This window comes from Cucurbita pepo, chromosome 11 (assembly GCF_057944985.1).
Source record: "Cucurbita pepo subsp. pepo isolate OVF chromosome 11, ASM5794498v1, whole genome shotgun sequence".
Taxonomy (NCBI): domain Eukaryota; kingdom Viridiplantae; phylum Streptophyta; class Magnoliopsida; order Cucurbitales; family Cucurbitaceae; genus Cucurbita; species Cucurbita pepo.
The window spans coordinates 6,679,577-6,705,930 of NC_141808.1; the positions used below are offsets into that span (position 1 = coordinate 6,679,577).

General features: G+C 38.4%; 1 non-coding gene and 1 pseudogene across 1 annotated transcript; one reads left to right on the top strand and one right to left on the bottom strand.

Annotated features, from left to right (window-relative positions):
- Positions 1–18,593: 18,593 nt before the first annotated feature.
- On the bottom strand, positions 18,594–22,195 carry LOC147790182 (uncharacterized; annotated as a pseudogene).
- An 894-nt stretch (positions 22,196–23,089) lies between these two features.
- LOC147790183 (small nucleolar RNA R71) lies at positions 23,090–23,195 on the top strand. Its single transcript, XR_015423045.1, has one exon. It is a non-coding gene; the product is annotated as a small nucleolar RNA R71 (small nucleolar RNA).
- The last annotated feature ends 3,159 nt before the right edge of the window (positions 23,196–26,354 follow it).

Sequence of the window (26,354 nt, forward strand, 5' to 3'; positions counted from 1 at the left end):
GACTCTCTCGAGTTTTGGGTTCGGGTTGACCCGGATCCGTGGGCTGATAGTGTTAATATAACACATGCGGAAGCAATTTGGATCTTAGGCACTTTTAGAACATCAATTATAGTAAATAACTAGCATGTTCATAAGTATTAAAACTTAATGAGTTTAGATACTAACCTTTTGTAGTTCAAACTCCTTTTTCCTCACGAACCTGTTTCGAACCACCACTAGTGTCTTCTCCACTATTCTCCGGCCTTAGAACAGGATTGTGGAATCCGATGAGTGACTAAACTTGGGAGGGATTTTGTATATGTGAAGAGAGTGTTTGTAAGAGGTTTTTTCTCAAGGTTTTTCACCAAGAAGAAGAACACCTTCCATGTACCATGATCTCTCTATTTAAAGGGTCATATTTGCATGTTCATGCAAATTTGAGATCACCAAATTTTGACACTTAAAATTCCACTCAAATGTTTGGGATTATGTGGCAAGCATGCATGTTTGAGTTAACCAAATTTTGACACTCAAAATTCAACTCAAACTTGTGGGGTTTATTTGGCAAGCATGCAAGTTTAGTTCAACCAAATTTTGACACCTCAAAATTCCACTAACCTGGATTTTTCCATTAAATGAAGTCAACATTTTGACTTTCTTTATTTTAATTCAACAATTAATTTGAATAATGAATTTCAAATTAAAGTAACATTAAATGATTAATTAAACTATTTAATTAATTCAAATGTCAATCCCAATCAATTCCGACACATAATTGATTAAGATATTTAAATCTTATTTAAATATCTCAGATCCTCTCTTTTTGTTTAATTCGTAAATAAAACAAAAATGCGATTAAATATATCGTATATATGTAGTGCATATTCCCTAATTTGAATTCTAACACTTCGAACTCACTCGTCACACTGTTTTATGGTTTAGTCCGATATGAGCTAGCAGAGGGACCTAATGGACCTATATATCATAGGCTTCAACGATCCAAGATTAACCGGTTAAACTCATTAACCTTGTTAACCAACATTCGTTAACTACTAGGACACTCCACTATAGCCTAGTAGTTGCACTCCCCTCACTATAGATATATTTCTGTCCATTTGATATAACCATGATCAGTAAGTCGATCCTTCACAGGTTGTTCGTAACTAGAGCTAGGTCAATTTACCATTTTACCCCAAAAATTACTTCTTGTTCCTTATGTCTCACTGATCCTCTAATGAACAATTGGTTTGTGGTCCAACCAGTAAACCGAATCCCTCTCAGGCTAATGAGAGGGTGGGGCCCCTCGTTCAAGACCTGGAGTCAGTGTTTAAGGTAACTACCTCTCTTCTATCCTTAAAAGTGGGTAGGAGTGAATTCCATCTTGCACCCCACGTCCCCAGCCATTCACCCAGTCTTACCCTTGAAATGGGGGGCCTATTGAGTCGGCGAACTAGAGCCACTCTCACCCATGCAAATCTAAGAATAATTCCGAACAAACAGGAGTTCATGGTTAGCACAGGATTAAAACCGAGTTACCTAGGTTATCGAATGAAAAGAAAATCAGTCTCAACAGTAAACGACATTATAAAGTGAGAGTGGTTTTCTTCATGGTCCGATCTTATGCAATACTCATTGCATAGGACGTCCCCACTCACATGTCTCCACATGCACAATTTAGTGATCACATTGTTTATATCATATACAAAAGTGGGCCGCATCCATAGTGTCCCCAGAATAAGGTACTCAACCTTATCCTTATACTATAGATCATTTTGACTATATATACTTGAACTTGATCCACTCTTATGTCTCTACATATAGTTCAAGTAATCATACTATAGCCAGAGTGTTCTTAGTTTATTGGATTTAGATTAATGATCGTAAAGTTCACTTTATTCAATAACAATCTTTACTGAATAAACAACAATAATAACTTTATTGAAAATAGAATATGTTTCTGTTTACAAACTATGAGTTTTAGGACATAACAATCTTTACTGAATAAACAACATGGACCTCGTCTTCCTTACCCGACTCCGGTCGATTTTCCGGCGAGTTTTCTCTTTCCTTCCCGCGACGTTTCCGTTGCCAATTTTCGTCCTCTTTCTTCCTCTTCCTCTTTATTTGTCGTCCTTCTTTCTTTTCTGGGAGTTTTGCAGCCTAAAGGTTCCTAAAACCACATATCCAAGAACGATTAGGAAATACCCAATTTTCCGACCTTAGTTACCGACGACGACGTTTACGAAAAAGCACAAAACGCACCTTGAGTTATCGTGCTTTCGTTAGAGATCCTTCTCGTGGCGGTAACATGTCATTTGGTGTCGGTTTGAGGGTGGTTTGAGGGTTCGTCGGAGAAACTAGACACTCACCGACTTTTTTTTTCCCGAAATCTCTCTCTCTCTCTCGTAGTTTTTTTTGTCTTTTCTCCCTTTGTAGGTATCCTGATGGTGCTGGGAGTCGTGGGCTGAAGGCTGGCCATGCTGTGGCCGTCGTTTCGCGTGGGTTTCGCGAAACTTGGCGGTCGCCGGAAAACTCGCGGGTTTTCCGGCGACTAAGTTTTTTTTTGTTTTTCGTTTTCTCGTTTTCTCATTTTTTTTCTTTCTTTCCCGGGTCGTTACACTTGAGGCGAATGCAACTAAATGAATTGGAAGAATTCAGGTACCTAGCCTACGAAAATGCTAAGATGTACAAAGAAAAAACAAAAATGTGGCATGACAACAAAATTAGGCCCAAAGAATTCTACAAAGGACAAAGAGTGTTGCTATTCAACTCAAGGCTGAAGTTATTCCCTGGAAAATTAAAATCAAGATGGTCTGGTCCGTTTATAGTTGAAGAAGTCACTTCCTATGGGGCAATAACGATAAAACATGGAGACGAAAGGAGACCTTTCACAGTGAATGGACAGAGACTGAAGCCATATTTGGTGGAGAAGTAAAAAGAGGCATTGCCTCTTTAAGCTTAAAAAGCTGAAAAATAAAACATTTTGGAGCAAACGGGAGCTGACAAGAAACGGTAACAGGTAACAAACTCCCGGGAAGCCAAGTTAGTTTTTCTTCTCCTTTTATTTATGCACTTTTAATTGTTTTTAAATAGTTATCTTCACTTATCTTAGAATGATAGTTTTTTTTAGATGTTATTTTACATTTTTATCATGAATGACTCGCATGTCCCCAAGAAAGTAGCTAATTTTTTTTTTAGATGAATTAGGTGGATTCTGATGTGGTTAACCAGGCTAATTTCAAAGTACTAAGGAGGTTAATTACATTTGGTACATACTAAGTTGTGATTAGTGTCAAAGTTATTCTTTTTCGGTGTATGTTGCCATGAAGTACCTCGTTCTTCCTCATTTGCATGAATTTGATCTAATTTGTGTGCGCTTTCTCACGAAACCTCAAGTCAAAACACCAACACAAAAAGATGACATCAATTGATATCAAACAAGAAAAAGGAAAACTTTGAAAAAAAAAAAAATTACAGCAGCTTGCTGTCAACTTGACAGCAAACTGCTGTTCTACCCAAAGTAGAGCAGACTGCTGTTAGGGAAAAAAAAAAAAAAAAGAATACAAACTGTTGTCTGTTCTTGACACCAGACTGCTGAGCTGCATACTTTCCTTTGTGTAAATAAAATAAAATAAAATAAAATTACTTCCCCAAGAAGTCATCCTTTGTGTTATATACAAACTATTTCCACAAGAGATAACAATTCACCTTCACATTTACAAGCAACAAGGATAAAAAAAAAATTTCGCTTGCAACCGACAATCATGGCACTGAGAAAAAGAGAGAACAAAACGGTGCGAGGAAAGGAAGAAGGGCAGCAAGATGAAGTGCAAGAAATAAATCAAGATCTCTTCCTAACGGGCACCAGTTCGAAATGAAAAGAAAAGGGCAAGAACAAAATGGAGAACCTCCCAACACAAAAAGGAATATTCGCAAACGAGGAGACGTACAACAGGTATGAACTCTTCAAGTCAAGAGTAGTGTTGGTGGAAAGAAGGTTCCCAGCATTTTACCTTACATTCCTGGAGTTCTTTCTTAACGCCATCAACAATCTAGGGTGGGAGATGTTCTGTCACAAAAGGGAACAAGCTATAGTGCCGATAGTGAAGGAGTTTTACGCACATATTGATCAAGTGGAAGGGTACACAACATTAGTAAGAGGAAAAATAGTTGATTAGAGCCCTAAAGCCATCAACCAACTATTTCACCTACAATCTTTTGAGTATGTCACCTTCAACGAAATGGTGCTAGCTCCATCGGATGATCAACTTGAGATGGCCTTGAAGATGGTAGCCATAGAAGGAACACGGTGGCAACTCTCGAGAGGAGGAGCAAGGACGATAATAGCAGCAGACCTCAACCCCGAAGCGAAAGTTTGGGCTGCCTTCGTAAAAACCAACTTACTACCCACTACACATGATACTACATTGTTAGCTGACAGAGTTTTACTTGTGTATGCAATCATAATGAATTTGAGCATCGATGTGGGCAAGATTGTAGCGGATGAGATTGTCAAATGTGCAAGTAAGAAAATGGGGAGGCTGTTTTTTCCACAGCTGATAACCATGCTGTGCCTGGAGGCTGCAGTCCCTTTTGATGAGGAAGAAGAAAGACTTGAGGCAAGGAATTTGATGGACTACATAGAAACCCATAGGGATGGCGCCAGCAGTGGCAAAAGGAGGGACAGTAGAGCAACAGACGATATGGATCAACTGCTAAAACAGCAAGAGACTTTACTTAGCTGGTGTGAAAACAGTGAAGGGAGTTGTAAGGCGTATTGGTCTTATGTCAAAAAGAGGGATGAGGAAATACATAAAGCCTTAAGAACCAAGTCCAAAAATTCAGCATTCCCAAGTTTTCCAGACGAAATTTTTAAAGAGTGGAGCCGCAAAGAATCATCGCATGCGGTAGAGGACGAAGAGAACACTTTCTCTAATGATGCCTAAAATCAAGGGAATTCTCTTACCACACCTTTTATAACCTTGCTGCCTGATTTAGAAGCATGCATCCTTATGTTGTGTTTGTTTTGTTGTATTGACTGCATATAATTTTGAATCATGCTCATGCATGCAACCTAGAAGCATGAAGTTCTAGAAAGGGTAATAGATCATGCATATTTTGTTTCATATGTAGTCATGATGTCTTGTGCAAGAACTAGGGATGTATTGTCAAATGCTTTATGGATAAATAAAACAGTAAAGGTGAGCGGTGTGTTTTTGAAAAAAAGAAAAAAAGTTATCCTTATTGTTCAAGTGAGTTGCATCACAAATGTGGCCACACTGAAAACTACAGGATGCTAGCAAAAGAGTCGAGCTAAGGAGAATGAGTGTTAGCCTATATAGTCATCCCTTGAAGACATAGGTGATTTGCACCACAAGTGGGGCACCCAGAGAATAGGGGGATGACTTGAAGGATTATTGCGAGAAAAAAAAATGTAGAAAGTTAATCAAATAAATTATGAAGCCAAGTCACAAAAGCAAAGGTAAAGGCATAATAATCATTTTAGAAGTGTTTTGGGGAATATGGTGGAAGTGATGAATGTGTTATTTTTTTACTTGTAAGATTTGGTGATAAGTGTAGGGTGAAATGTGGGGAAAAAACTAATTTGAGGAAGGAATATAAAGAATGTGATCTAAATCATGCCTTTGATGAATACTCTACAAATATTTTGTTAATGAGAAAAAAAGGGGAGAGTGGAGAGAATGATTGCTCAAGGATGAGCAATATTTTAAGTTTGGGGGTGTGATAACTATCTAAAAGTAGAGTCGTATCAAGTCTTTTTGGAGTTAATATTGCACTCTTATTCACCATTTTCTCATTTATAACCCCATTTATTCTACTTAGTGAGCATGCAATTGTTTATTGCGGTCCAACGTGAAAAAAATATGATTTGGCATAAATCGATCTTAATTGTATATTTAATTGAGTTATGTGGTAAAATTTCAGACATTTATGCTAAACACGGTTGGAGTAGCGAATTTGGAAACAAATGGGGGATGACATGGAAATGATAAATTCACGTCAGCAATCCAAGTGGGTCATTGACTACCCAATGAGGAACATCCTATGTGTACTACTTATTTCTTTTCAGCCCTAAAGGGGAACCCATGCTCAATATAAAAGGAAAAGGAAGACCAAGAAGAGAAGAGCCACTTTTTCGGGAGAAAATCGAATTACACAGCAGCAGCTTCTGCTGCAATGAACTGCTGTGAAACTAGAGAAGAAGAAGAAAACCCTAATTCAGCAGCTGTAGACAACATAAGGAAAAGGAGACCAACAAGGATTGATTAGGGCAAAGAGGTGGACGTGAGAGCTCAAGAGAAGGGAACTTCCATTGACGAATGGCAACAAACCGGGATAACTCTTTATTTCCTTATTCCATCAATTTTACATGATGAAGATGCGGATTTCTTTGTTAATTCAGTTTGTATGGAAAGCTTAACTTAATAGGGGAGGCGATAGAGTTTTATATAGTTCAAGTATGTTGACGGTATGATTTTAGTTTATTAAAGAGTTGTTGTTAATGTAAATGTATGTTTAATTAGCTACTTTACATACATAGTTGTTCTCTTATTCGAGAGAAGAGAGGGAGCAATGAAATCCTCTTTAATACTCTAGTTCCATAGCAAGGAGACTTGAAGGGTAATAGAAGGGTTAGGAATAATTCTTCTGCTAGAGCCTTGTTAATAGAAATTACAACGATTATGGAAATAATCACCATTCATGACCCTCGGAAGTGGGCTTGAGAATCTATTAAAAGGAACTAAAATCTACAACAAAACTCAACAACTTATCTATTTAATCTCTCTTAGCTGAACCTTCCCCATTATAGTTGATTTTCTCATCATTTTCTGTTTTTCAACAGCAGTGGCACTCTGTTTTAGTTTTGTTTAAATAGTTAAATCTTCAACACCCATTTGAATGTTACTCAAATACTCACTTAATTTCCAGCGATAAAATTAACCAAAAAGATAGGTTCCCTGTGGAATCGATAATTTACTTATTACTTGCTACTTGTGATAGTGTATAGTTGCACTTATTCTTGTGAATTTTACATCACAAAGCATGTTGGAAAGACTACATTGGTCTATCGAGATAGTTTTCATGCCTAGAATCGAGTATCCGCTACAACATAAAAAAATAAAAAAATCGTAGGTGAAATATGTCAGGTCCTCACATATCTCATCATGTTTGTTTATCTTCTATCTTTTTCTTTATCATTTTCACTTTTCCCACCCATTTTCATCACATTATTGATGAATATGGATTTCCACTTTCATCTAATTATTTGTATGTACATTAAGAATTGTACTTTGAATATGTAAATTAAGCTAGGATGACAAAGCTCATGTAAATTGTAAGGGCTAAGAGAGATTAAGAAGAATTTGGAGTATGTGATAGCTGAGCGAATAACCCTTGTGTTCCAGGTGGTAAGACGCGGGAAGCGCAGTAAGTCCGTTGGCAAGCTTGGGTGCTTAGTCATATGAAAAATTCTGAAGAAAATCTTATCTACAACCTGACACCTTTATCAGAGACAAAAAAAAAAAAAAAAAAAAAAAGATTGACAACTTGTCAGCCACACAGTGAAGGCTCACATGTGAATTATCGGTGTTTGTAAATTATTAGTCTTTTAAATTGTTAGTTTGCTTTATATCTTTTCGAAAGCAGATCTTGCAGAGTCCTGTCATATTAGATTTGATCTTATCTCTTAGTTAGTGTTTTTCAAATTTACGTTCAAATCCGAAGTCTATAAAATGACTTCATCAATGTAAGGAGAGCATCGATCAGCTAATAGCTCTCTCTTAAATATCAATTGAAGAATTCAGAGAAAAAATATTCTACTCTATCTCTTATCTTATATATCTTCTTATGAACGAATTTCTGCGAAAGCTCAGAAAATCAAACCATTTCAAATGTTCTACCAATGAAGAAGAAAGTTCAAATGAACATAGAAGGGAGAAAATCTCACAATCTCAAATACTGTCAATCAAGAATCAGATTACCAAGATCGAAGATCAAATCCAAAATTGGACTATTCCAAAGGTAGATCCTAAAACTATCTACCAAATCTCAACCTTCAATTTTACTCAAAGATCATGCATCAAATTCTCAGAGAAAAACATCCCAATTCATAGCAATCGGGAATCTCTGAATCTTTTTTCAAAATCTCTTATACTCCAACACCGTGAAGAGTTTAACTATCTTCACGTCGGTCTTGTCCAAGTCGCTGTGAAACCATTGTTCAGACTTGGGTTAGATATCCCAGTCCTTATCTCCTTATGAGATAAGAGACATAAAGATTTCTCAAATTCTTTATTGGGAATGGTTCAATCCAATGTAGAGAATGGACCAGTCTATTTCAATTGTTATCCAAATTTTACTTTGTCGCTCCACGACCCGCACATATTATCAGCCCTCATGCTGGACTTACAATCAAAAAATTTGAACATCAAGGCTGAAACTCATTCTTCAGTCGTCATATTCAGGGTTTATTACAAACTCATGAATACAAAGATTTCTCCAAGAGCATTAAGATCCTCGCCAAAAGGATCAACCATGCTCATAAAGGCAAATATTGGAAAGTCCTCTGTGACTGTTCCAAAAACTCTTTCTTGGGATCAAATAACAAGAAATACTCTCTGGAAAATAAAAGATGCTAATCTTCTGAGGAAAAAGGAATCTCAAAACCCATTACAAATCATCGAACATGACGATGGAAGTGTTGAAATAAAATTTAGCGAAGAACCATCGTCAGAATCAAAAGTAAAAGAATTCTTTAGTTCTAGACCAAGTACGTCGGGAGTTTCAAGATCAATGTATGACCCCTTAAAGGTAAAAGAGGTCAGTTATGATCAAAAAAGGGCATCAATCCACTATGAAGATGGCTCAAGATCTCCAACCCATACAGATATGGATACTCAATCCGTCTACGAAAGTCAGCTAAATGTCATTACGACTGATTTCCAGATAGACAAAGAATTATTGAAGGCAGATTTTATGTCAGCTACCAACTCTTCAAAGAGAAAAGCTTTCTTCCAAACCTACAAAGAAGGTGAGCGAAGTGAATTAAGAGCTCAATGGTATTCTCATATGGAAACGATAAAAGAAAACATATCATTCTTCGAATGGTTTGAATAAAATATTTTGCAAATATGCATTTCGACTCAAAGAAGCTGGAAGACTACCAGAAGAGGCGAAGTATATTCAAAACATCCTCCGTAGGAAAACGTCGAATTTGACAATTATTACGGAGAAAGGGTCAAAGCTAGTCCTTTCAAAACTATCCAAGAAGAACTAGAAAAGGGCAATCCGGCCCTAAAGGATATCAAGAATATCCAACATCAAAATACTTATTCAAATAAGATTTTATCCATGATCTCCACCCAGCTTGAGAGTATCGAGGGGAAAATCTCAAAAAATTCTGGTACTCTGCAAGAACAAGTAGGCAGCTCTGTATCGAAAGTCGATGAGTCAATCCCAATACTCAGACCGGCAAACCTTGACGTATTTACAAAGAGGATTTCAAAAGAAGAGGTCGCGATGGCCAAAATAGAAGAAAAGTTGGATAGAATCCTAGATCCTGGGATAACACATCAGGATTCATCTGTCAATGTCGTTAACAATGACGACGAAATTCAAGCATTCGAAGACGATATTTTAGATGAGGTAGAAGAGCCTCTTTACAATTGAATTGAAAGAATCTCCAGGAGAAGTCAAAATAACACCAGTAATCAGAAAAACTGGTATACTCAACCGTCTTTTCCGGATATTCAATTCGAAGAAAAGACTCTAAAAACTCAAGCTCATTACGATGGTCTAGCAATCAATGAATGGAATATCGATGGATTGTCCGACTATCTGATAATGAATGTTGTCAATGAAATGATGATGGCTGCAGGCGCGTATAAATTACAGGGCCATAAATCCAACCATCAAATAGCTCAAGTTTTAGTGACCGGATTTATCGGGCAACTCAAGGACTGGTGGGACAAATATCTCGATGAAGCAATTCGCCAACAGATATTAAGCCACCATGTCAATAGGCCAACTACTCAAATCATCAAAGAGGAAGGTCCATCTGATGGTGTTAATATAACACATGCGGAAGCAATTTGGATCTTAGGCACTTTTAGAACATCAATTATTGTAAATGACTAGCATGTTCATAAGTATTAAAACTTAATGAGTTTAAATACTAACCTTTTGTAGTTCAAACTCCTTTTGCCTCACGAACCGATTTCGAACCACCACTAGTGTCTTCTCCACTATTCTCCGGCCTTAGAACGGGATTGTGGAATCCGGTGAGTGACTAAACTTAGGAGGGATTTTGTATACGTGAAAGAGAGTGCTTGTGAGAGGTTTTTCATCAAGATGAAGAATCCCTTCCAAGTATCATGATCACTCTATTTAAAGAGTCAAGTTTGCATGTTCATGCAAACTTGAGATCACCAAATCTTGACACTTAAAATTCCACTCAAATGTTTGGGATTATGTGGCAAGCATGCATGTTTGAGTTAACCAAATTTTGACACTCAAAATTTCACTCAAACTTGTGAGGTTTATTTGGCAAACATGCAAGTTTGGTTAAACCAAATTTTGACACCTCAAAATTCCACTAACATGATTTTTCCATTAGATGAAAGTCAACATTTTGACTTTCTTCATTTTAATTAGATGAAAGTCAACATTTTGACTTTCTTCATTTTAATTCAACAATTAATTTGAATAATGAATTTCAAATTAAAGTAACATTAAATAATTAATTAAACTATTTAATTAATATTTAATATTAATTCAAATGCCAATCCCAATCAATTCCGACACATAATTGATTAAGATATTTAAATCTTATTTAAATATCTCAGATTCTCTCTTTTCGTTTAATTCGTAAATAAAATAAAATTGCGGTTAAATATATCGTATATATGTAACGCATATTCCCTAATTTGAATTCGAACACTTCGAACTCACTCGTCACACTGTTCTATGGTTTAGTCCGATATGAGCTAGCAGAGGGACCTAATGGACCTATAGATCATGGGCTCCAACGATTCAAGATTAACCGATTAAACTCATTAACCTGGTTAACCAACATTCGTTAACTACTAGGACACTCCACTATAGCCTAGTAGTTGCACTCCCCTCACTCTAGATATATTTCTGTCCATTTGATATAACCATGATTAGTAGTCGATCCTTCACAGGTTGTTCGTAACTAGAGCTGGGTCAATTTACCGTTTTACCCCTAAAGTTACTTCTTGTTCCTTATGTCTCACTGATCCTCTAATGAACAATTGGTTTGTGGTCCAACCAGTAAACCGAATCCCTCTCAGGCCAATGAGAGGGTGGGGCCCCTTGTTCAAGACCTGGAGTCAGTGCTTAAGGGAACTACCTTTCTTCTATCTCTAAAAGTGGGTAGGAGTGAATTCCATCTTGCACCCCACGTCCTCAGCCATTCACCCAGTCTTACCCCTGAAATTGGAGGCTTATTGAGTCGGCGAACTAGAGCCACTCTCACCCGTGCAAATCTAAGGATAATTCCGAATAAACAGGAGTTCATGGTTAGCTCAGGATTAAAACCAAGTTACCTAGGTTATCGAATGAAAAGAAAATCAGTCTCAACAGTAAACGACATTATAAAGTGAGAGTGGTGGTGGTTGAGAATCCAAGAATGGCTGAAGAAAACCAATTAGGATGAGGGTGTTCATGAAGAAAACCACTCTCACTTTAGAAGACTTGTATGATCAACTCAGAGAGGCAACTGTATTCTCTAAGATAGATCTTCGGTCCGGTTACCACCAATTAGGATTAATGAAAAAGAAGTACCAAAAACAGAGTTTAGGACAAGGTACGGTCACTACGAGTTCGTAGTGATGTCATTTGGCCTCACCAATTCCCGAGCAGTGTTTATGGAGTTAATGAATCGGGTATTCAAGGAATGCCTAGACATGTTCATGATTGTGTTCATTGACGACATCCTCATATACTCAAAAACAGATCTAGAGCACGAGGAATACCTTCGAAAAGTCCTAACCACCCTAAGAGAGCACAAGTTGTACGCCAAGTTCTCCAAATGCGAATTTTGGTTGCGACAAGTCTCTTTTCTAGGACACATGGTGTCATAGGACGAAATATCTGTAGATCCCACCAAGGTCGAAGCGATCACAAAGTGGGAACGCCCAACTACGGTAATGGAAGTAAGGAGTTTCCTAGGATTGGCGGGATACTACCGAAGGTTCGTGCAGGACTTCGCTAAAATATCCTCGCCTTTAACAAAGTTAGCAAAAAAAGGGGTACCATTTAGATGGGATGATGATTATGAGGCAAGCTTCCAGAACCTAAAAGAGAGATTGGTAACCGCCCCGGTACTCATAGTACCCGAGAGCTCAAAAGGATATGTGATCTATAGTGATGCCCCCATGAAAGGACTGGGATGTGTTGGGTTTTATGTCTTAAAACTCATAGTTTTTAAACAAAAATATATTCTATTTTTAATAAAGATACTATTGTTGTTTATTCAGTAAAGATTGTTATTGAATAAAGTGAACTTTACGATCATTAATCTAAATCCAATAAACTAAGAACACTCTGGCTATAGTATGATTACTTGAACTATATGTAGAGACATAAGAGTGGATCAAGTTCAAGTATATATAGTCAAAATGATCTATAGTATAAGGATAAGGCTGAGTACCTTATTCTGGGGACACTATGGATGCGGCCCACTTTTGTATATGATATAAACAATGTGATCACTAAATTGTACACGTGGAGACATGTGAGTGGGGGCGTCCTATGCAATGAGTATTGCATAAGATCAGACCATGAAGAAAATCACTCTCACTTTATAATGTCGTTTACTGTTGAGACTGATTTTCTTTTCATTCGATAACCTAGGTAACTCGGTTTTAATCCTGAGCTAACCATGAACTCCTGTTTGTTCGGAATTATTCGTAGATTTGCATGGGTGAGAGTGGCTCTAGTTCGCCGACTCAATAGGCATCCCATTTCATTTGTAAGACTGGGTGAATGGCTAGGGACGTGGGAGGCAAGATGAAATTCACTCCTACCCACTTTTAGGGATAGAAGAAAGGTAGTTCCCTTAAGCACTGACTCTAGGTCTTGAACAAGGGGCCCCACCCTCTCATTGGCTTGAGAGGGATTCGGTTTACTGGTTGGACCATAAACCAATTGTTCATTAGAGGATCAGTGAGACATAAGGAACAAGAAGTCACTGTGGGGGTAAAACGGTAAATTGACCCAGCTCTAGTTACGAACAACTTGTGAAGGATCGACTTACTAATCATGGTTATATCAAATGGACAGAAATATATCTATAGTGAGGGGAGTGCAACTACTAGGCTATAGTGGAGTGTCCTAGTAGTTAACGAATGTTGGTTAACAAGGTTAATGAGTTTAGCCGGTTAATCTTGGATCGTTGGAGCCCATGATCCATAGGTCCATTAGGTCCCACTGCTAGCTCATATCGGACTAAACCATAGAACAGTGTGACGAGTGAGTTCGAAGTGTTCGAATTCAAATTAGGGAATATGCGCTACATATATACGATATATTTAACCGCATTTTTGTTTTATTTACAAATTAAACAAAAGGAAAGAATCTGAGATATTTAAATAAGATTTAAATATCTTAATCAATTATGTGTCGGAATTGATTGGGATTGACATTTGAATTAATATTAAATATTAATTAAATAGTTTAATTAATCATTTAATGTTACTTTAATTTGAAATTCATTATTCAAATTAATTGTTGAATTAAAATGAAGAAAGTCAAAATGTTAACTTCATTTAATGGAAAAATCCATGTTAGTGAAATTTTGAGGTGTCAAAATTTGGTTAACTCAAACATGCATGCTTGCCACATAATCCTAAACATTTGAGTGGAATTTTAAGTGTCAAAATTTGGTGATCTCAAATTTGCATGAACATGCAAACATGACTCTTTAAATAGAGTGATCATGGTACATGGAAGGTCTTCTTCTTCTTGGTGAAAAGCCTTGAGAAAAACCTCTCACAAACACTCTCTTCATATATACAAAATCCCTCCCAAGTTTAGTCACTCACCGGATTCCACAATCCCGTTCAAAGGCCGAGGATAGTGGAGAAGACACTAGTGGTGGTTCGAAACCGGTTCGTGAGGAAAAAGAAGTTTGAACTACAAAAGGTTAGTATTCAAACTCATTAAGTTTTAATACTTATGAACATGCTAGTTATTTACTATAATTAATGTTCTAAAAGTGCCTAAGATCCAAATTGCTTCCGCATGTGTTATATGAACACCATCAAGATGTGTGTTAATGCAACACGGCAAGGTTGTTGCATACGCATCACGTCAACTTAAGGAATATGAAAAGAACTACCCTACCCACGACCTAGAGTTGGCCGTTGTAGTGTTCGCGCTGAAAATCTGGCGACATTACCTGTATGGAGAGAAAACCCAAATTTTTACGGACCACAAAAGTTTGAAATACTTCTTCACCCATAAAGAGTTAAATATGAGGCAGAGAAGGTGGTTGGAATTGGTTAAGGATTATGACGTAGATATCCAGTACCACTCTGGAAAAGCAAATGTGGTCACAGATGCCTTGAGTAGGAAGACGGTCCACTCGTCGCCCCTTATTACGAGGGAAGTAAGGGTACAAAGAGAGTTCGAGCGAGCCAACATAGCTGTAGCGACCGAGGGAGTCATAACACAGCTGGCCTGACTCATGGTACAACCTACGCTTAGGCAGAGAATTATTACCTCCCAACGAGAGAATCCTAACTTACAAAAAGTCCTAGGACAACTAGACAAAAGTCCGGTAGATGGATTCTCGAAGTCATCAGATGAAGGACTATTGTATCAGGGACACTTATGTGTTCTGGCAATAGAAGATTTAAGGAAGAAGATACTGATGGAAGCTCACAACTCGCCATTTGCCATGCATCCAGGAGGTACTAAGATCTACCAAGATTTAAAACAACATTTTTGGTGGAAGAGCATGAAGAGGGATGTGGCCGGGTTTGTGAGCAAGTGCTTAGTTTGTCAATAAGTGAAAGCTCCAAGACAAAAGGCGGCGGGGTTGTTGCAACCCCTAAGCATACCGGAGTGGAAGTGGGAAAACATAGCGATGGACGTCATAGTAGGTTTACCCAAAACGCCCAAAGGTTATACAGTGATCTGGGTAGTTGTCGATAGGTTGACCAAGTCGGCACACTTTCTACTTGGGAAGGTTACATATACAGTTGACAATTGGGCACAACTGTATGTGAAAGAAATAGTAAGACTACATGGAGTCCCAGTGTCTATAGTGTCGGATTGGGATCCACGCTTTACGTCAGCGTTTTGGCGCGGACTTCAAAAAGCACTAGGTACCTGCCTCGACTTTAGTACCGCCTTTCACCCCCAAACAGATGGACAAACGGAGCGTTTAAACCAAATTCTAGAGGACATGCTACGCGCTTGCGTACTAGATTTTAAGGAAAGTTGGGATTCCAAACTCCACCAGATGGAATTCTCGTATAACAATAGTTTCCAAGCAACTATTGGAATGGCATCATTTGAGGCCCTGTACGGTAAATGGTGTAGATCTCCACTATGTTGGGACGAGGTAGGAGAGAGAGAATTAGTAGGACCCGAGTTGGTTCGACTCACCAATGAGGCTGTCTAGAAAATTCTAGTGAGGATGCGTACCGCTCAAAGTAGACAGAAAAGCTACGCCGATGTAAGGCGTAAAAGCCTATTGTTCGAGGTAGGGGACCCAGTATTCCTCAAGGTGGCACCTATGAAAGGGGTGTTAAGATTCGGACATAAGGGCAAGTTAAGTCCTAAATTAATTGAACCATTCGAGATCTTAGAGCGAGTTGGTCCGGTAGCGCATAAGTTAGCCCTACCTCCAGCCCTCTCAAGAGTACATGATGTATTTCACGTGTCGATGCTGAGAAAGTACATTACGGACCCTATCCACGTAATAGACTATAAACCACTCCAACTCAATGAAGATCTGAGTTACGAGAAAAAACCAGTAAGAATCTTAGCTAGAGAAGTAAAAACCTTACGCAACAGGAGCATTGCGTTCGTTAAGGTACTGTGGCGGAATCACCACAGTGAGGAAGCCACGTGGGTGCGTGAGGGTAAAATAAGAGAGAAATACCCCGAGTTGGTACAAGAGTTTGAGACTTTCGAGGATAAAAGTTCTTTTTAGGGGTAGATAATGTAACGACCCGGGAAAGAAAGAAAAAAAAACGAGAAAACAAAAAAAAAACTCAGTCGCCGGAAAACCCGCGAGTTTTCTGACGACCGCCGAGTTTCGTGGAACCCACTCGAAACGACGGCCACAGCATGCCTAGCCTTCAACCCATGACTCCCAGCACCATCAGGATACCTCCAAAGGGAGAAAAGACAGAAAACTACGAGAGAGAGAGAGAGATTTCGAAAAAAAAAAAGTCGGCAAGTGTCCAGTTTATCCGATGAACCCTCAAACCACCCTCAAACCGACACCAAACGACCTGTTACCGCCACGAGAAGGATCCCTAACGAAAGCACGATAACTCAAGGTGCATTTTGTGCTTTTTAGTAAACGCCATTGTCGGTAACCGAGGTCAGAAAATTGGGTATTTCCTAATCGTTCTTAGATCTGTGGTTTTAGGAACCTTTAGGCCGCAAAACTCCCAGAAAAGAAAGAAGGACGACAAATAAAGCGGAAGAGGAAGAAAGAGGACCGAAATCGGCAACGGAAACGCCACGGTTAGGAGAGAGAAAACTCGCCAGAAAATCAGCCAGAGTTGGGTAAGGAAGACGAGGTCCATGGATCCGGGTCAACCCGAACCCAAAACCCAAGAGAGTCAGCCCATTCTTTCCCTCGGCCTCTGCCTTCGGTCTAGCCCAACTACAGCGACCCAAACCTTAGACCAGCCCAGAAGCTACGGTTTAGTTGAACCAACCCGAGACAAGCCCGACGGTCCAATCAAGCTGGTCTACAACCCAAAAAAAAAATTTCGACCTATCCTAATAAGCTGAGGCCTAACGATAGTCTTGGTCCAGTAGCCTTCGCAGCCCGCGACTCGGACCACGACCCGAACCGGACTGCGACCTGCGCTTCGACCCGACGCTATCGCACGACGTGGCTCGCTCTACTGCTGCCACATGTCACTTAGCGGCGCAAGTAGTCCCTCGGCTCGGCTCGGTGCGGTGCAAACGGCTTGGGCTCCCTTTGGTGACGCTCCAGCGGCTGTTCGGCTCGGTTCACCTGTTTTCAGCCCAGTTTCCACTGTTTCGACCCTCCCGGATCAGTTTTTGGCCCCGATTAAGGTATCCGAGGCCGTTTTAGAGCCGTATTTCACATTTTATTGAATTATAGGGAAATTAATTGTGAAATACTAACAGAAAGTGGTGAACGGTGTGATAGGAAACAAACTTCAGCGACGTAAGAAGCATCTCTCACAGAACGGGAGCTTACGTTCAACAATTTAGGGAGTACTTCGGCCAAGGCCAACCAAGTAAGTGGCCTTACTATAGGATAGGCTAAAAAATTGTATGAGTTATGATGATGTGTGGATTACGATGCTTGATGATATGTGCAGTATATACATATTTTGATGAATGATGTACTTGGTATGTTTGATGCACTTTGTGGCAATATGATGAGTATGATGATTGCATGATGTTTACATTAATATGATGATGGTTTCCATATTGAGCATGCTAGATGATGATGAGTGCCATATTGCATCATGCCGTTAGATCGACATAGGACACAACCCTAAGAGCATGAAAATAATATTAATATAAATATCCACCGCATGTGTTACCTAGAGTAACAAAGAGATGAGACTAGAGGGTTGTGTCAGAATAAACATTACGATGGATTTAGAGGGGCATAGGGCTACTTCCCCTAGAGATGATGAGTGCGGACGCGCACCTTATGATGAGCGCGAATGCGCACAGGTGCGAATGCACACAGATGAGGGTGTTCATGAGGCGCATGACACTATGGGGTTCCGCTGACCTCCGGACGTCGCTATAGATTAGCTTGACCAGACGTTCCAGGGGGTGTGCGAGCGCCCTGGGGATTCACACTCTCATGTGTGAGTCGTGTGTAGGGAAGTACTACACATCCAATTTGTCCGAGACTGGAGGCCACCCCTAAGATGATTAGAGATAGGTCCCTAATTCATGATTGCATGTGTTTGCATTAGCATGGCCCCTATAGTGGGGTCACATACTGAGTATTTCTTTGAAATACTCAGGTTGTGTGCCATATTGTTTTTCAGGTAAAGGCAAGGTTCCCATGTACGGTTAACGGTGGCATCGTGATCAGAGACTGTGGCGCGTGCATAGGATAGTTGCATATTTAAAATTTCTAGTGTTGGTTAGGATAGGGTGTTTTGCATTTCATTCATTCATATTATTTAATTTGTAATCGTTTTTTTTTTCATCTTTTTGAACTTAAGCATGATGTTTGAAACACGTAAGTCCGGCAGTGTTTTCTAATGTTTTGAAGTTTTAAAATTTTCCGCTAATAAAGATGAGCATTCTTAGATTTTTATTCTACATTAGAGATGAGCATGAGACGTTAGTGGCGACTCTAGATATGTGGAAATTTAGGGTCGTTACATCAAGTCTCCATCTGTTGTATAGTCAAAATTTAACTTCTTTAATTCCCAAAATGCTTTATGATCCAATTCCAGGGGTAGATGACATGCCTTCCCAAAAACTAGCTTGTAAGGAGACATTCCTAAAGGGGTTTTGAAGGCTGTCCTGTATGCCCATAATGTATCAAGTTTCACCGATCAATCTTTCCTGTTGGGTTGTACCACCTTTTCCAAAATACTTTTAATTTCTCTGTTGGAGACCTCTGCTTGCCCATTGGTTTGTGGGTGATAAGGTGTCGCCATTCTATGTTTTACATTGTATCTCTCTAAAAGGCTATTCATCAATTTGTTCCCAAAGTGCATTCCCTCATCGCTGATTAATGCTCTTGGTACACCAAACCTAGTGAATATGTTTCTTTTTAAAAACTTGAGTACCGTCTTCCCATAGTTGGATGGATAAGCTATTGCTTTCACCTACTTGGACACATAGTCGACAGCCACTAGAATATATAAGTTCCCATAAGATGGCGGAAATGGTCCCATAAAGTCAATGCCCCATACATCAAAAAGTTCAACTTCTAGAATTGAATTCAGGGGTAGCTCATTTTTTTTACTGATATTTCCCGTCCTTTGACATTGATCACAACCCTTGCAAAATTCTTTTGCATCTTTGAAAATTGTTGGCCAATAGAAACTCGATTGAAATACCTTGGCTGCTGTCCTTTGCCCTCCAAAATGACCTCCATAAGGAGATGCATGACATTGTTCAAGAATTGTTGGTATTTCACTGTCTGGAATGCATCTTTTCATTATGTCGTCTCCACATTGTTTAAAAAGAAAAGATTCATCCCAAATGTAACTTTTGGATTCATGGAAAACCTCTTCCTTTGTTGATAATTTTTCTCTTTGGGTATGATGGCACAAGCCAAAAAATTTGCTATGTCTACATACCATGGAGTTGCTGGCATTCTGCTACTGCTATTGCTGCTGCTATTGCTGTTTATCCCAAGCAGCTGTTCATCCGGAAATACATCATCAATTTCTTTGCTATTGACCTTTTCTTCCATGTTCTCCATTCTAGATAAGTGATCCGCTACATGGTTATTAGCTTCTTTCGTGTCCACGATTTCTATCTCGAACTCTTGTAACAGTAGAATCCATCTAATTAATCTTGGCTTGGCATTCGGTTTCATCATTAGGTGCTTGATTGCTGCGTGGTCAGTGTACACTTTCACCTTCTCTCCAAATAAATAAACTCTGAACTTCTCAACAACGAATACTACGGCCAACAATTCTTTTTCAGTTGTTGTATAATTCACTTGAGCCTAATTCAACGTTTTGCTGGCATAATAGATAGGATGAAGTACATTCCCCTTTTTCTGTCCTAACATTGCCCCACAGCATGGCCACTAGCATCACACATCAACTCAAATGGTGAATTCCAATCGGGTGTTGACATTATAGGAGTTGTGGTCAGCGCTGTCTTTAATGCTTGGAAGGCAGTCATGCATTGTTTGTCAAAAACGAATTTTCTATTTGACTCCAAAAAACTACATAATGGTTTTGCAATCTTTGAGAAATCTTTAATAAACCTCCTATAAAACCCTGCATGGCCCAAAAAGCTTCTTATACCTTTAACTGACGTAGGTAGATTCAATCTTTCAATAGCTTCTATTTTGGCTCTATCAACTTCCATTCCTCGTCTTGAGATCTTGTAGCCTAACACTATTCCCTCATTGACCATAAAATGACATTTTTCCCAATTCAGTACAAGATTCTTCTCTTAACATCTTTGTAGAACCTTCCCTAAATTGCACAAACAAGTCTCAAAAGATTCTCCATAAACCGAAAAATCATCCATGAATATCAACATAAATGTTTCTACCATATCTGTAAAAATGGCCATCATGCAACGTTGAAATGTCGCTGGAGCATTACATAGTCCAAAGGACATTCGTCTAAAGGAAAAAATTCCATATGGGCATGTGAACATAGTTTTCTCTTGATCTTCTGGACTGATTGTAATTTGATTGTATCCCGAATAACCATCCAAGAAGCAATAATGTGACTTTCCAGCAAGCCTATCAAGCATTTGATAAATGAATGGTAAGGGAAAATGATCCTTACGTGTCGCTTTGTTTAGCCTTCTATAATCCATGCAAATTCTCCATCCATTCACTATTCTAGTGGGGATAACCTCATTGTTCTCATTTGCCATTACTGTTATCCCTTCTTTCTTCGGAACACATTGAATAGGACTGACCCAACTGCTGTTTGCATTTGAGAATCTCCTTTCTAACAACCTCCTTCATCATGGGATTTAATCCTCTTTGTTTCTCAATGGACTTAACTTTTCCTTCCTCCAATTGTATTTTGTGCATGCATAGTGAAGGGCTAATTCCTTTTATATCCGCCAATGTCCAACCTATCGCCCCCTTGTGCTTCTTCAATGTTTCTTGGAGCATATCCTCTTGAGTCGAGGATAGTGTCGCTGAGATGATGATGGTTAGTGTTTTCTTGTCACCTAAATAAGCATACTTAAGGTTAGGTGGTAGTGGTTTCAAGTCCAGTTGCGGCGCTTCCTCAATAGATGGTCTCATCGGTGAACTCTTTCTTCCCTCACATTCTAGTGACTCAAAAGTTCTGCTGAATTGACCTAAAACTGCTAACTGTTCTGTTCTGTTATTCCACCTGCTGTCTTCTTCCTGCCCACTTTCCCCATCATCCCATTCCTCGGTCGCTGGTTGTTCTGTCAATTCATACACTGCTGAGTATTCTTCTGTCACTGCTGGATATTTCTTGCTGTCATTGATGTTAAATTAAACTTTTTGGTCACCCATTCTTAATGTGATGGTTCCTTTGTAGACATCGACTAATGTTCTTCCGGTCTTTAAAAAAGGCCTCCCCAAAATAATTGGAACATCATGATCGACTTCATAATCTAAAATGATAAAATCTGCAAGAAATATGAATTTGTCAACTTGAATTAAGATGTCCTCAATCTTTCCTTTGGGATAAGTGAAAGATCGATCTGCTAGTTGAAGAGTGACTGTAGTTGGTCTAGCTTCACCAATACCTAACTTTTTGTAAATAGACAGCGACATTAGATTAATGCTTGATCCCAAATCACATAATGCTCGACCTAGCTTCTTCCCTCCTATTGATATTGGAATTGTGAATGAACCGGGGTCTTTCTCCTTTATCGGGATCTTGTTTTTCAATATTGCACTACACTCTTCATTCAATGGTACCACCTTGAATTCTTCAAACTTTCTTCTATTTGTGAGCACATCCATCAATAATTTCACATAATTTGGCATTTGCTTCAAAGCTGCAACTAATGGTATATTTATGTGAATTTCCTTAAATATGTCCATGAACTTCTCAAAGTGGGCTTCTTCCTTCTTTCTTTTTATTCTTTGTGGAAAAGGAGGTGTTGGTGTGTATATTTTGCTTTCTTGTCCACTGCTGACTGATGTTTGTGTTTTAGGAGGCTTCACAATTTCTGCTGTGTTCTTTCTGTACAGCAGCTTCTGCATCATTTTTGTTGTGCTCTTCTTGCAGAACGGCTTTCTCCTTTCTCTGCTGTGTATCAGCAGTTTCTTGAGTGCGACTATCATCGTGTTCTTTAATTTTTTCTCCTCTGCTGGGTATTTCTTTCCCACTTCTCAACTCTATTGCTTGACATTGTTCCATTCCCTCTCTTTTTGGCATTTCGGTGTCTACTGGCAGCATACCAAGAGGTCTATTTCGTAACTCATTTGCTAATTGACCTACTTGAACTTCCAAATTTCGCAATGATGCTTGTTGACTTTGTATCACAGCATCATTTTTAGCCATATATTCCTTTATTAGGCTCTCAAGCGATGTTCCCGATATGTGTTGAGCTTGGCTAGTTCCTTCCCCTTGGCTTGTGGCTTGTTGAGAACCATATGTCAATTGATTTTGTAATCCAAAACCCAGAGGGTAATTTGCTTTAGGGGGCATTTGTTGGTTGTACGAGCCTTGTCCCTTCCATGAGAAATTTTGATGATTTCTCCACCCCGGATTATAAGTATTTGAGAAGGGGTTATTTTTCAGGTTGCCTTGACTAACTTGATTCCTGACATAGAAAATTGAGACCGGATTGCTTGGACATTGATCAAAGGTGTGTTCCTCTCCACAATATACACAAGATTCGGCTGCTGTCTGGTTAATTACAGCAGCTGTATGGACTGGTGCTTTGATATATGGAGTCTTGCCCCAACGCTAGATTTTGTAAAATATTAGTCACCGAATCTAGTTGAGCATTGATAGAGGACAAAGCATCAACTTCAAGTACTCCTCGAGTCTTCCTTCCTGGGTTGCTTCTCACATCGGCCCATTGACAATTGTTAGATGCTATTCTCTCTAAAATCTCATATGCTTCATTGTATGTCTTTGACAAAATAGCTCCATTGGCGGAAGCATCAACTACTTGTTTAGTAACAATATTTAATCCATTGTAGAAAGTCTTCATTTGTATACAATGAGGTAGTCCATGGTGAGGACACTTTCTAAGCATCTCCTTAAATCTCTCCCAAGCTTCACTTAGTGTCTCATCTTCAAACTGTTGAAAATCAACAATCTCATTTCTGAACCGTGCATTTCTCGTGGGTGGAAAATACTTGATAAAAAATTTCTCTGCTAGACTATTCCACGAATCAATTGTTCCTGATGCTAAGGTATTCAACCATGATTTAGCACCATCCCTCAATGAATATGGGAATAAGCTTAGTCTAATCACATCTTTATCCACTCCTTGAAATTGAAATGAGTCACTAACTCCCAAAAATGACTTTAGGTGTAGGTGAGGATCTTCCGACGGTAGTCCATGAAATTGCCCAATGGCTTGCAGCATTTGAAACATCACAGGTTTTAGCTCAAACGTGGTTGCTTGTATTTCGGGTCTAATGATGCACAAATTTAGCTCTTCCACAGCTGGGTGTGCATATGCTCGGATCGCTCTCTCTGTCATCTGCTAAATGAATGGCATTGGCAGTAATTCTCTCTTGATTAGCCATCATCACTGGATTTTCAAACTCCTGATTTAGTTGGGCCATTTGCTGTATATTATGTTCTGTCATTTTCTTTTTCTCCCTCAACCCCCGTCTAAATGTTCTTTCTATTTTAGGATCCAAAATAAATTCCAAACCCGTAGGTGGGTTAATTTTATCGCTGGAAATTAAGTGAGTTTTTTTGGTAACATTCAAATGGGTGTTGGAGATTTTAACTATTTAAACAAAACTAAAACAGAGTGCAAACTGATGTTGAAAAACAGAAAATGATGAGAAAATCAACTAGAATGAGGAAGGTTCGGCTAAGAGAGATTAAATATAGATAAGTTGTTGAGTTTTGTGGTAGATTTTAGTTCCTTTTAATAGATTCTCAAGCCCACTTCCGAGGGTCATGAATGGTGATTATTTCCATAATCGTTGTAATTTCTATTAACAAGGCTCTAGGAGAAGAATTATTCCTAACCCTTCTATTACCCTTCAAGTCTCCTTGCTATGGAACTAGAGTATTAAAGAGGATTTCATTGCTCCCTCTCTTCTCTAGAATAAGAGAACAACTATGTATGTAAAGTAGCTAATTAAACATACATGTAAATCATTAACAACAACTCTTTAATAAACTAAAATCATACCGTCAACATACTTAAACTATATAAAACTCTCTCGCCTCCCCTATTAAGTTTAGCTTTCCATACAAACTGAATTAACAAAGAAATCCGCATCTTCATCATGTAAAATTGATGGAATAAGGAAATAGAGAGTTATCCCGGTTTGTTGTCGTTCGTCAATAGAAGTTCCCTTCTCTTGAGCTCTCACGTCCACCTCTTTGCCCTAATCAATCCTTGTTGGTCTCCTTTTCCTTCTGCTGTCAACAGCTGCTGGATTAGGGTTTTCTTCTTCTTCTCTGGTTTCACAGCAATTCACTGCAGCAAAAGCTGCTGCTGTGTAATTCGATTTTCTCCCCAAAATGTGGCTCTTCTCCTCTTGGTCTTTCTTTTCCTTTTATATTGAGCATGGGTTCCCCTTTAGGGCTGAAAAGAAATAAGTAGTACACATAGGATGTTCCTCATTGGGTAGTCAATGACCCACTTGGACTGCTGACGTGGATTTATCATTTCCATGTCATCCGCCATTTGTTTCCAAATTCGCTACTCCCACATGGTTTAGCATAAATGTCTGAAATTTTACTACATAACTCAATTAGATATACAATTAAGATCGATTTATGCCAAATCATATTTTTTTCACATTGGACCGTAATAAACGATTTCATGCTCACTAAGTAGAATAAATGGGGCTATAAATGAGAAAATGGTGAATAAGAGTGCAATATTAACTCCAAAAAGATTTGATATGACTCTACTTTTAGATAGTTATCACTTTGTCCTCATTCACATGCATCCTAGTAAAATTTCTAAAAGGTCTCCCAACATATAATTGCTCCGAGTAAAGCATGCTTAACCATGTGGTCATATGATTGAGCTACCATAAAGGAAGGTACTCCTTGGTTGTATAGGTAGTGACTTTCAAGTCTTTTAAACATTTCTTAGTCATCTTATCCTCACGGTCGCTCTTATAAGGATGTGATCTTAGGTGATTCATGTACCCATAATTTACTCCGAAGTCACACTTATTCACATAGTATTGTTTTTTCATAAATTACTTTTTCAACAAAATTTAATAAATTCAAAGTAAAAAAGAAAAATAAAATAAAATAAAATGGAATTTGAGATAAATTGACAAGAATATTACGTTAAAATCTTTTTTAATTATTATATGGATAAATATATTTTTGTTCTACTAATTGTAATATTATATATATTACATAAATTTAGTAGTTAGTCAATTGATTTTTTGTCTGAGCTTTTTTTTATTTATTATTTTAATCAAACTAATATGTTTTTCTTGACAAAAAAAAAAATGTTAGTTAATATGCAAGGAATGTTGGAAAGAGAAAAATAAAATTTAACAAATGTGAAATAGAAGTTTTAGTCGTAAAAAGTATACCTAGTTGAAGAATAATCATTCTATTTTGCGTACAAATCTACTAATTTTGCTACGGCATAGCAATATAGCATAACGTGAGACATCCAATCCCTTCAAAAACTTTTTTTCAGAACATTCCCACTAGTAGATTCATTAACAAAGAGGGGCTCTGTGGTGGACCTCTTGACAACTGCAATGGAGATTCATCGTCTCCATCTTTTAAGGTAGGTGGAGTTTCTATCGTTCTAATTATGATCATCTTATATTGCATGACACGTCCATTCGAAATGGAGCAAAACAAGGAAAGAAAATCTATGGATTCAGATGTCTATTTCCCACCTAAGGAAAGAATTTCTTCCCAAGATCTAATGGAGGCCACTATTAATTTTCACGAGATATGTGCTTATGGCGAGACTGTATACAAGGCAGTGATGCATTATGGACAGACCATTACTGTCAAGAAGTTAACATGAAATAGGGAAGGGAGTAACATCGATAATAGGAAAGAGCCTGTAAAGTATTTTCAGAGTTTGTAGTATATGTGGTAATGGTTATCTTACCCAACTATTGCTTAGATTTTGCATTTATTCTAGGATTCAATAAAGCATCATCTGTATAGTTTTTGAAAGGAGCTATATTGTTCTTGATTCTCAATCTTGTAAGTTTCTAAGGTTCATAATTTCTTGAGGCAAAAGTTATAACATGCATTCGTAAATATATGCATACATCGAAATAACAAACATGGGTTGTTCTAGAAGGT